Source organism: Macaca mulatta, chromosome 18, assembly GCF_049350105.2.
Source record: "Macaca mulatta isolate MMU2019108-1 chromosome 18, T2T-MMU8v2.0, whole genome shotgun sequence".
Lineage (NCBI taxonomy): Eukaryota > Metazoa > Chordata > Mammalia > Primates > Cercopithecidae > Macaca > Macaca mulatta.
Genome location: NC_133423.1, coordinates 65,217,784 through 65,229,915, shown reverse-complemented (window position 1 = coordinate 65,229,915; position 12,132 = coordinate 65,217,784). Strand labels below are relative to the sequence as shown.

General features: G+C 38.0%; 1 protein-coding gene across 3 annotated transcripts in view; it reads right to left on the bottom strand.

Moving 5' to 3' along the window:
• CHST9 (carbohydrate sulfotransferase 9) overlaps nt 1-6,589 on the bottom strand; it is a 292,759-nt gene extending 286,170 nt beyond the window's left edge. The window contains exon 1 of one of the 3 annotated variants that reach the window (XM_077974631.1): nt 6,341-6,589. The gene's annotated coding sequence lies outside the window, so the exon portion shown is untranslated. 3 annotated transcript variants of the gene reach the window in all.
• Between the last annotated feature and the right edge of the window lie 5,543 nt (nt 6,590-12,132).

Sequence of the window (12,132 nt, the reverse complement as noted above, 5' to 3'; positions counted from 1 at the left end):
ATATACATATGTGTGTGTATACATATATATATATGAAAACTTTCAGTGCTTGATGGAGATATACATTTAAGCAAAGTTAAGGCCTAAGACAACTAAATATTATCCAGCATGTACTGCAGTTGCTCACCACTTACTGTCACCCAGAAAAGATAGATTCCTAAGAGAAACAAGGATCAGAATAAGTGAATTTTTATAAAGGTGACAGTGACAGAAAAAGATTAGAACATGACCTGCTTGAGGGCAGTGAAGTCTATGGTTCTGGTCCATTAGAGCCAGCGAATCAGTGAACAAATGGGATGGTCCTACTTAAAAGAAGTAAAGATAGGTAGGGGCACGAAAAATAATCCATGCCTACATAAAAATCTTGGTTATCTAGCTCTATGGCTCTCATAATGGCAAGTAACACCCCTACAACATATTTTAGGTAGGACTGGGTACGTTCAAGGTTGTCACAAATTATTGGTGGTGGTAGTGGTGGTGTGCTATTGGCTTTTAGTGTATATAGGGGGAGGCAGTCCAATTTAATGATGAGTTTTTCTAAAAATATTCCATATAAAGTTTATGCATCCTATTGAACTAAATGTTATGAATATCAAACTGTAGAATCTGGTACATAATTATAATTAAGAATTTTATTTACATTCCCACCAAAAGCCAAGCAATTTATAATAATAGTTTAATTATTTCATGTACTCTATCTTCTGACTCTAGAATTGATAGACTATAATGTTGATAGAAATTAAACTTAAGACCAACTCAGCACCAAATCAGTAATTTTTATTTTCGAAGTATTTTACTTATTGACAATACAGTGAGTAACCTGCATCTCCTGAAATAGAATTCACACTAGTAACAACATAGAAATGTTCCAGAAAGTAATTTTGGGATTTTAGTGGAGCATATCAATGGTATTTACTCTCTCATTTGCAAAATATCATACTTTAAAATTTTCTCCACTCCAAGAGTCTACATTTGACTTGGCAAATTTTCCCTATACCATTAACTTCCTTCTTCCGGTTTTCACATACAAATAAGTCTGGGTTGTTAGTATCTCAACACTAGTTTAAGTCTATCCCTCATTCTTTCACTTTCGTGCACTTCTTGCACGGGATGTCTTCTGTTTTATTTGTCTTAAATTCAAACTTATTCATCATATATTCATACAAGCGCTGACTTTACTATGTCTAGTAAAGTTATCCCCAAGCATTAGTAGTGAAATACACATTTTATTACACATTACTTTTATTTTATTAGCTTTTAAAAATTACAACTATATTCTGTAATTATTTATAAATGGCTTTTGAGGATATTAAGGGAGTAACAAAATATTTGTTTTTAAAAAAGAGGACAGAGTCTAAGAGAGTCAAGGATCAAAGTCTCGTCCATGATGGCTACTCAGTGTATAAGAGAAGACAGCAAATCACAAGCCTTCTACATTTACCTCTGTACTGCTTCATTCCATGACTATCACGTATTAGTTGATACCGTGATGGCCAGAAAGAGTTAACTCCCCTACCTAACTAATCTAACTTTCTAAGAGGTATCTGGATGAGGAGTCAGGAGACCAGGTTTCTAGTTTCTGCTCTGCCACTGCCAGTGTGACCTTTAGCAGTTCATCATGATCACTGTAGGTCCCCATTATTTCTGCAACTGTAAAATGAGGACACAGGAATAAATTACTTTTAAGGTTCTTTCCAGCTCTATTAAAAAATGCATAATCTTGATCCTAAGACTTAGGCACTGATAAGAAGAAACGGATTCCTTTAATAAATGTATATAAAATGTATCCTGTGGGTCTCAATTATATTTCCAACCACAATATTTCTTTTAAAATATTCAGTCTAGTCAAGTCTTTAAAAAATGCCATGCCTTATAAAAAATGAAAATGTTTCCTTAAAAAAAAGCATCCCTACACTTTATGTAGTGAGCACATTTATGATGAGAACATAGTCTCTATTCTGAAGGGTACATCTACATTTCTATCCCCATTCTCCTTACTTCTGTAAAAGTTACAGTTTGGCTGTGAATATCTGAAATAAAAATGATCTTATCTGTTTTTCCCGTCATATATTTTTGGCAGTTCTAACCTTCCACACAGAGGTTTTCTAAATTCTAACAGTCCACAGAACTAACAATTCAACAAAATCTATGTCCAACTAAAAACTGACTATAAATAAGATGTTTAATGCTATGGTATGAATCAGCTTCTTGCTCAAGTAACTTATTTACAACCAATTTTGCCCTAGAGCTTTTGAAAAACACAATAGAAATCTGTTAAATTGGCAGTCTTGCTGAACTTCAACTATTTTATCTCGCTTGGTCCACTGTAACAATAATTGAGAGGTTCTCTTTGATGAAATGTGTTTTTGATTTGGAGCATAGGTACAAAGATCAAATGGACCATACCTCTTATTTAGATGGCTTCTTGCTATTCCTTCTCTTGGAAAGGACATATTAATATATAAGGCCTAGGAATGCCATTTAACGCCAAAGACATACGTATGCTTTAGGAAAACACTTAAAAATGCAGTGCATTAATAGTAAGATGCATACATTAATACATTCTTATTTGGCTTTCAGGAGAAACCATTATCACTTTTTAAAAAAATATTGACCACCTGTTACATGTAAAGTGGGATTGAATTTCTCAAACTTTGACTATAAGACTTTTATTTTTGCTAGGAACATATCTAATCCTTAACACATATTCATTAAACAGGTATACAATCAAGTCTTTAGTATCTTTATTTGAATGACATATAAACTCCTGCAAAGTTTTCATAACAGGTTTGCTTACTTCTGCCACCCAGCTCATTTCTGGGCAGTCTGCCCATTTTCCCCACCTCCCCACAAATGGGTTTTGGTGTTTGAGATATGAAAGCTCATTTAAAAATTAACCTAAACGCAAGAAAATAATTAGAAAGGCAACTTGCCCACAATAACAATGCAAATCTTTTTTAAACCAAACATGCAATACATTCCAAAGACAAACACAAATGACTTCTTAAATAACCATGATTTTACATTATCTTTGCCTCTACTTCTCTCATTAACATGAATAATTCAGAGTACTTACTATACATGGTAAAACTGTTTCTCCTCAATAATTCATTTTTAGTGTACAGAAAAATAAGATGTAACATGTTCTTATGTAATATCCAAAGGTTTTAATTAGACTATATTTTTAAAGGCAACTTTAGTTTCAAAATTATCTGTAGTTTGGGTTTATTCTGTCGAAAGCCATTCTTCTTTTTTTTTTTTTTGAGACGGAGTCTCGCTCTGCCGCCCAGGCTGGAGTGCAGTGGCCGGATCTCAGCTCACTGCAAGCTCTGCCTCCCGGGTTCACGCCATTCTCCTGCCTCAGCTTCCCCAGTAGCTGGGACTACAGGCGCCCGTCACCTCGCCCAGCTAGTTTTTTGTATTTTTTAGTAGAGACGGGGTTTCACCGTGTCAGCCAGGATGGTCTCGATCTCCTGACCTCGTGATCCGCCCGCCTCGGCCTCCCAAAGTGCTGGGATTACAGGCTTGAGCCACCGCGCCCGGCCTAAAGCCATTCTTCTAAGTTAGGAGAATCTTAACGCTTTCAAGGCAAACAGCACTATAGAACAGTGTAGCCGGTGATAATGCCCCACTTTTTCTTGGTTCCTGATAATCTTCAAGTACATATCAATTATTTACAAAGTGTGAAATCATCACTATCTTTTTCCTCAAAAAATACGAAAATGCTTTGGGACATTGCACCTGTGTTTGAGTGAAAAGAATTTTCCTAATGTGCTGGCTATGCTAAAGGAACAAAGGATTTACTATGTAACTAAATTTTGAATGATAAAATACCCTAATATTGAAGTTCTAATTAGAGCAAACACCCTTAAATGGGAAGCCTTTCTTGGATAGGGAACTGAATATCTCAAATCTTGCTTTATTGATGACACCAACAAAACAAAGAGTGTGAATCTATCTGCTGATTACATCCCAACTCATCCAGATTCCCAAATTCAAATATAAAGAACACTGTACAGGTAAACATGTTATTTATTACCTATCTCACCTCCTATGCTATTCATATGCAATATTGATGTGGGAAACAATGTGTATTTCTTAGGTTTACTGAATTTGGAGTTTGTAAAAGTAAGTTAGTCTCTTATTTTGTGAATTCTTCCTTGGAAGATGTTACACTTTCCTGGAAACCACACAAGGTTTCTGAAGTCAAGGGGCTGTTTAATGCCCTGCTTCAGAGCATCAAATGCTACCCTTGTGACCAGGAAGAAAGGAAAAGAAGGTCATCAGGAGGACCCTGCAGCTGCACTAATTTCCAGCTTCTCTCTGGTAACAAAAAGGTTGGGGTCGGGGGAAGCAATCAGATATTTACTGGAGTATACACCAGCCTTGGCCAAGTGCTTTGAAACTTTTAGAATGTCTTCTTTCACTGAAAATAAAAGAAGCAGAGCTTATGGTGTAATAAGCCAAACACAACAGTTACTGAACTTGGGTCAACACTGGATACCATTACAGCTTTCAGGATAGTCATCGGAATGTATGAAATGAGTAAGTACGTTTTGATACCTGTGAAAATAAAACATTGTGCTGTAAGTGAGTGGGAGAGAACAGATGGTTGGTAATGATTTAAAACATTTATGGTTTTGGACTATCACCAAGCCTCTGTATTAAAAAATATGATGTTTAGTTAGTACATACCAACATCTATATGCAAGGTGCTTATTTTCTGGAGGACGGTACTGTAATGAAGGAGATAAAAACCAAATGACGTAGGAGGAACATTCTTCCCATTTTCTGGGGGCATTTAGTGTGTGCTATTTCTTATTGACTATGTGCAATCCTAATGTTTTCCATACGATGAGAGGATTTTAATTTTTCCTCAATTACTAGTCAACTGTAAGTGCCTAGGAATCATATTCTGTTTGATCGTATGGTGTAGAATTGTAATATTGCTTTGTAAATTTGATTCACTTTGATTCAAGCTCTTAAACCCTTTGAGCAATAATAAAAAGTGGTAGTTCAGGGTGCTCTTGCCCATGAAAAACAATAGCATTCACCTTATCCTCACGTTGGTTGGCAGGCATATGGTGTTATGATTAGGTACTGCAATTAGCAGGTGCCCGGCAACTGAATCAGAAGACAAATACTAAATATGGTCACACTGCATTTGGGTGAGTATATATGAGTTGAAAAGAGGCCCACGGCCTTCAAACAGAGAGGAATAATAATGTAAATAAAATTATACAAAGATAGATTAATGCAATTCTGAGGTTAAAGCGAAGAAAAATAAACATTGGTAATACTCTCAATTATCAGAAAAACTGCGAAAAGGGAGTCCTATTAAGCATCCACGGCGTTTTGATTTGAATCTGATAGCATCATAGGGAGAAAAAAGTCACACACACATTGTATATTATTCACTTGCCATCGCTTTCAAAACGCTGGGAATTATTCAGGCACAGTTTGTTTGTGGGAGGGAGCTGGGGGTGGACCGCAGAGAGAGAAAGGAGGAAGGCCTGCAGCTCTAGACTTAGCACCTGTAAACTTAGTTGGAAATAACTCCTGACAGGCATCAACCATAACCCCTTCTAACAGAAACATGCTGATAGGCAGGATGTTCAAACGGGGCAGAAGAGGCAGCAGGTAACCCTGTGAAAGTAACAGCAGCAGAAACAAACACACCATTCCTTCTCTCCCCAAGCCACTTGCAGCCCCTCCTCAGATGGCCTCTCCCAACCCCTCCGCTCTGGCCACGATCGTACCTGACCTCCCGGTCCCCCTAACTTCCCTCCCACCTCGCTCTCAGCCTGCACCCGAGCCTGAGCCAGGTCGCGGAGTTTGAGACTGACGCAAAGGAGGCACCCCCGCAGCAGAGATGCTCGTCTTTCTGCCACACACACGCTGGAGGACTGGACAGACTGGCAGCAGAAACTCAAGACTGTTCCTGCCGTCCTCTTTCCAACCTCTGCCTGCCCCAAGCGGGGTCTGACTCCGGAATGTGGAGTCCAGGGTGCCCCGCTGGGGCGCAGGAAGGCAGCTCAGGTAGCTGACAAGTTCACGGCCGTCCTTCTCCAGCGCCCCCTCAAAGTCAGGATCCCTTCCTGCTCCCGCCTCCCACCTCCTGTCCTCCGTCCACTGAAGTGAAGGGAAGTGGGTTGGAATACTGGACGAGGGGGAGATCGGAAAAGGAAGATGCCTCCCGCATCCCCAGCGGCGAAGCACCTGGAAAGGTGAGACCGCACGTCCCCGCCCACCAGAGCCAGCTCCCGGCGTGGGTACCCCCAGCAGCGCCCCGTCATCTCTGCCCCTCCAGTGCCCCCAGCCCCAGCTCCAGCGCGGTTACCTCGCGGGCCGCTGCCGGGCGCTTGCAGGTGCTGCTGTTCCAGGAGCGCAGCTTCGGAGGAAACTTCCCTGCGCTCCAGGGCAAACTCCCGCGCACTCCTGGCGGCCGTGAGGTGGCTGAGAGCTGAGCGTGGCGACCGGAGCCGGGGCAGCTCGGAGTCGGGCGCTCACCCTGGCCCTGGCCCTCGTGCGTCCGGCCGGGCTGGGGCTGCGGCACCGCCTCCACGCCCGCTCCCGCCCGCGCCCCCGCCCGCCCGGGCAGCTCCGCCCCCCTCTTTTTCTCTCCCGCGCCCGCTGCCCGCCCTGCCTTCTCCTGCTCTGCCTTTGTGGCTCTGTCGTCCCCTCTCTCCTCTGACTTTCTGGCCTCGCCTCCGCTGGCGACTCACCCTCCCTCCTAGCCCCGCGTCCCAGGGCTCAGGTGCCACCCCATGCCCAGTGGAGGAAGTGATTACCCTCGCAGTTCCTTCCCAATTCGCCCTCTCCTCTCCCCTGCCCTGGGGTCTTCTCCTAGCTTTTCTAGAAACGCAGTCCTGAGGGGTACATCCGTAGGTTAGAAGGCTGTCGCAAACATCAGCTCCAAAGTCAGAATGTGTTTTGCTTTACAGACCGGAGGTGATGTTTGTTTTAATACATCAATTATAATAGATCAATAAAGTGCTTGTTGTAAGTACGGCTAAGTTCAGCAGCAGGTTTGTGTAAACCAGGGCTCCCTCAAAATGAGCCTAGGACCCATTTACAATGTTCAAGACCTAGGAGATTTCTCAGCCTGAGCCAGGCTGAGATTTCAAAATTGGACAAGCTGAAGTTGGCGGTTTTAAAGGGCTTTGCAAAGACCAAACACTAGAGTAACATTTTTAAATCATTAAAGGAAACACCAGGCTTTGGGAGGCCCAGGCGGGAGGATCACTTGAAGCTAGGAGTAAAAGGCTGCAGTGAGCTCTGATCCTGACACTGCACTCCAGCCTGGGTAACAGAGCAAGACCTTGCCTTGAAAGAGAGAGAGAGAGAGAGAAAAGAAAAATAAAAATGGTTCATTAAGGTTTAAAAATTAGTCCTAAATATTATGCTAGCAACAAATGACCAAACTAGGACAAATAAAAATAAATGAACCCTTGTTTGCTTATTTTGCATTCAGATGATTTCTATAAATTCACAAAGAAAATCTCAACTTTTTTTTTAGATTTTTTAAGAAAAAGCATTAACTAGTTAAACCTAGTTATTACGACATTAGAATTTTGTTGTTGTTTTTGCTGAAACTGAAATATTAGCCTTATGTATTTCTAGTAGGTCTTATTCTTATTAATGGTTTAGGAATAACACATCTGGTAGTAGTGAACTTTGGTTCTTTGAAGAATTACCATTATAGAACTTGTTTGCCTGATGCTGGTTTCTTTTTGAACAGAGCCCGATTTTATTATTCTGTCAAAAGTGTTTTATTTTCATGCATTTTTAAAAATTAGGGAAAAAACACATTTTTACCATTTTTAACGTACAGTTCAGTAGTGTTAACATACATTCACATGTCGTAAAATAGATCTTCAGAATTTCTTCATCTTACAAACTTGAAACTTTATTCATCAAACAGCTCCCCTTTTCCCTCTCCCCTCTAGCACTTGGTAATTACCATTCTACTTTTTGCTTGTATGAATTTGACAATGTTAGATCTCTGATATGATTAATAACCAGAATATATAAAGAGCTCCTACAACTCAACAACAAAAAGTCAAATAACCTGATACAAATGGGCAAAGGACTTGAATAGAAATAAGAGTTTGATTTTTTAAATTTGTATATTTGCTGGGGTTTTTTTGTTCTGTTTTGTAGATTTTATTTCAGCTTAATTGTAAAGGAGTTTTAAAGTTATGAATGCCATATAAACACATTATTGAAAATTTGGAAAATAAAAAAAAGTAAACAAATCATTCCACAAAAGCAAACCATTGTAATACAACTTGCTGATTTATTAACTTTTAACCCATATAGGACATATATTTCATATAGGACAGATCCTCATTCTCCAATAGAATAAATGTTTCTTGAGTTGAACTTTTAAAGAAACAAGCTAGTGTTCCTTGAGCTGTATTTAACTGACACATGCCTAGTAGGCAATTGATGAGTGCTCCTTGAATGACTAACCATTTAACTTATTCGCTCTTGGTTTGGTTCCCTGTGTATCCATCCATGTTCTGTGAATTCTTGGAGTTGGTACTATCCATGATATCACAGCAGTGAGGAAATTCAGGCCAACCTCATAATACGTGAACTCTACTTCTTGCCTGTTGCAAGACATGCAAATTTTGTGGCCTGTGCCTTCTCAGAAGTTGAGCAAGAATATCATTAGAACTGTATTTGAATATAGTTCTATGCTCAAAATGAGCATAAATTGAAAAGTTTTAGTAGCTAACGGGGGAAATGGGCATGATCAGGTCAACTTATTGAATTTGCTTGATTGATGAGCTACTAAACATTGCTAGTCCATTATGGGGTTTTCCAGTCTTTAGAATCTATTTTATTCACTTATCTATCACAGCAAATCAAATACTTATAACTGTGGCTGTCTTTCATTCCTAGACCTCTGTTTAAAACTGATTTTAAAAAGTTGAAGAATTACTATTATAGAAAATTGAATTTTATTAATATCCAATGTTGATGAATAAAGGAACAAAAAATTACCTAAAATGTATACCAAGCACCAGTCTAAGATGCATCTTCTCATGCCATTTGATTGGAAGTTATATTGCTATGTGAAAATATTACCTTTTAATTTTGGAGTTAAACTAATTTAATTTTACACAGTGAATTGTTTCTAAGACACTGATTCACAGCATGTTTCTAAACTCTCCAGTCTATTAATTTTGTTTAGTTCTTTCAATTTCTTAAAATGTTTAACTGTTGACTGCTTCCAGGCAAGTGTGAAGCTTATGGATCATTGTTCCTTTAATGAATAGGTTAGTAACAATCATGGTCCATCAACGTGGTTTCTGCATCCAAACTCAAGGTGTATTCAATAGCAAGAGTGCCTTTATAGAAGGAAGATGTCATCATTCTCAGGTTTATTTGGACAAGACATACAATGCTGATACCGTTATGCTAAGCACAACGACAAAGTTAAACTTAACTTTGAAAGTGTAACTAGTAGTATAAAGAATGACTTCAGCGAGCTGCTCACAGAGATGAAAAATGTGTGTAAGGTGACCTGGGGTAGAGAGGTAGGAAAAGAGTAGGAAAGGATATTTTCCTGGTTTCCTTATGTACCAAAAAACAAAACAAAACAAAACAAAACAAAAAACTAATTTAAGGTATCAGCATGACACTGCTAAGGGATACTTCTTGCTATTTTTGAGTTTACACTTTGCTTTAATCATGCAGGTGTTAATGATGACTTGGCTTAATGAATGGCCAAAGTCAAAATTCAGCAGAAATGCATTTAGCACAATGTGCCAGGTCATGTGGGTGTTGCAAATACCTGTAAACCTTCTTATTTATGACTCCAACTATTTTTTCGGGGAAAGCAGGGATATATTTATCTGGGAAGAGATATTTTTACACAAGACAATAGAGGATAGTCCAGTAGCTACAGTAGTTTCCCTTTATCTTATCTTGCTTTTATTCTGCAGCATAGGAATAAAACTAGAAAAAAATGATAGAATGTGATTTATGCTGATTCATGGTCAAGTGAACACAAGCTAGCCCACTGAACCAGAAGAAAAGAGTGACAGAACTCTTGAAAGAGAAGATAAAATCCACTATATCCAGATATTTCTGGGAAAAAAAAATAAAAACAAACAACTATTAAAAATTTAAAATCACTTTTAGAAAGCTTCCATTAGTGCTAGGAAATAGAAAGAGTCTTGGAGAACAGGATTTGTTCACGTTAAGTTGGGCAAGTCTTCTCTTCCTGGGCTCAGTTTCCTCATCTGCAGTACATGAGGTCATTGAACTCCATAAGCCCTAAGGATCCTTCTGGTTTCAAAACTCCCATGATGTCTGATAAAGAACACTTACCTTGACAAAGCTCTTCAAGTCATTTTCACCTTCACATATTGATTTATCTGTGTAGGGACATTTAAAGTGAATTCTAATCAGGAAATAAAAGGCTGATGCAGACTTTTCTTCAGTAGAAGAAATTGACAACCAAAAAAATGTGAATACAAGGGAGAAACAAAGGCCTGATTACCAGAAGTTGATCTATAGGATACAGAATGTGGTATTGTACAAAGTAGAAATTCCTTTCTGAAATTTAAGAAGAAATCATTGTAACATCAAGAATAAATAGAAGAAAGGAGAAAGCATTAAGATTTTCCAGTCAAGGAGAGATCTGGAAACATAATGATTTACCTCCTGCCATAGCATGAGGATAGCAAATTTTATAATTTGGGGTAGATCAAAATTATTATGTGAGGAAGACATAATTAAAAAAAGATTCGATTCTGTCCTTAACATTTTTTAAGGAAAGTATTGTTTTCTTAAAAATCAAGAACAAATCGAGGACCAAATATCTATAACTAAAGCACAAATTAAGTGTTCAGAAGAATATTGGGAAGAAAAAGCAGAATGCAAAGGGGAAAATGCCTTATGGAAAGAGCATAGACTTAGTAGTAAATGAGGAAGAACTATGACTCCTAAAGAATTATAAATTCAGAAAAATATTACTGATCAAACAGAAAAACTAAGAGATAATTATAAGTAATAAAATTGAAACAAGATGTGTTGCCATTATTATTACATATCAGCTGCCCCAGTAAAGCAATAATTCAAGGTCAAACAACTTAGAACAGTCAGCACCTAATAGTCTTGGTAAAAAGAGCAGGTCAATAAATATATATTGATTGGTTGATTGAATAAGAAATGCTTGCAGTTATTTTAGGAAAATCAAAGTCGCTTGGGAAGTTATGCACGTAATTTCTTAAACTAAGCAAGTATAAATTTCCTTTTGAAACAATATAAGATAAAACCTTTCCTAATAGTTACTTTTAAGTCCTAAACAATGAAGTCTTATAACAATTTTTATAAGATAATGTGTGTATATAGCAAAACCTAAATTGGAAATAGATAAAATGTGGAAATATAAATGTTCTTCTGTAGAAAGAAATTATATTTTACATCTTTGATGGTTTTTGATAGGTGGTTGGAATAGGGAAAATTCTGTGTGAACAATTTACCAAAAAAATGCTATACTTTCCTCTAAACCAATATTTGGACATATAAATATTTTCCAACTGGGTTCAGTTTTTGATATGGCCAGTCAAAGATAATGATATATTATTTCAAGACCCTAAGTCAAAATAAAATTGATTTGAAATGGTCTGAATTAATGAGATGCCTTCCATCCTGTATGTTTTGACATTGTCATGTCAAGGGATAAGATACTGATGGATCTTTTCTACCAAATATTTTATTAATTAACTCACAAAGCTTGGCCTGTTTAGTCAGTATAGACACTATGTGCCGGTGTCTTGTATACAAAAATTAGCAAGATGTGATTCCTTTAAATAATAAACTCAAAACCCATATCATTAAATTTAGAAGTGGTAAGCTTACAGGAAAAAGAAAGATCTGCTGGGAGTGAATAAAAGGAAAAAGAAAAAATGGTTTTGTGATTTCTATCAATGATGTGCGTGTGCACGTTCGTGTGCGCGTGTGTGTGTGTGTACGTGTACTTGAAAGAGAGAATGCAGGTAAGAGGCAAGCTGGTAAGAAATTTGATGAAATAGAGAATATGTCAATGATGTATCCTAAGATAAAATATAGCATTTGAGGGCACAGAGTAATTCTAAATCCATTCCCCACCCC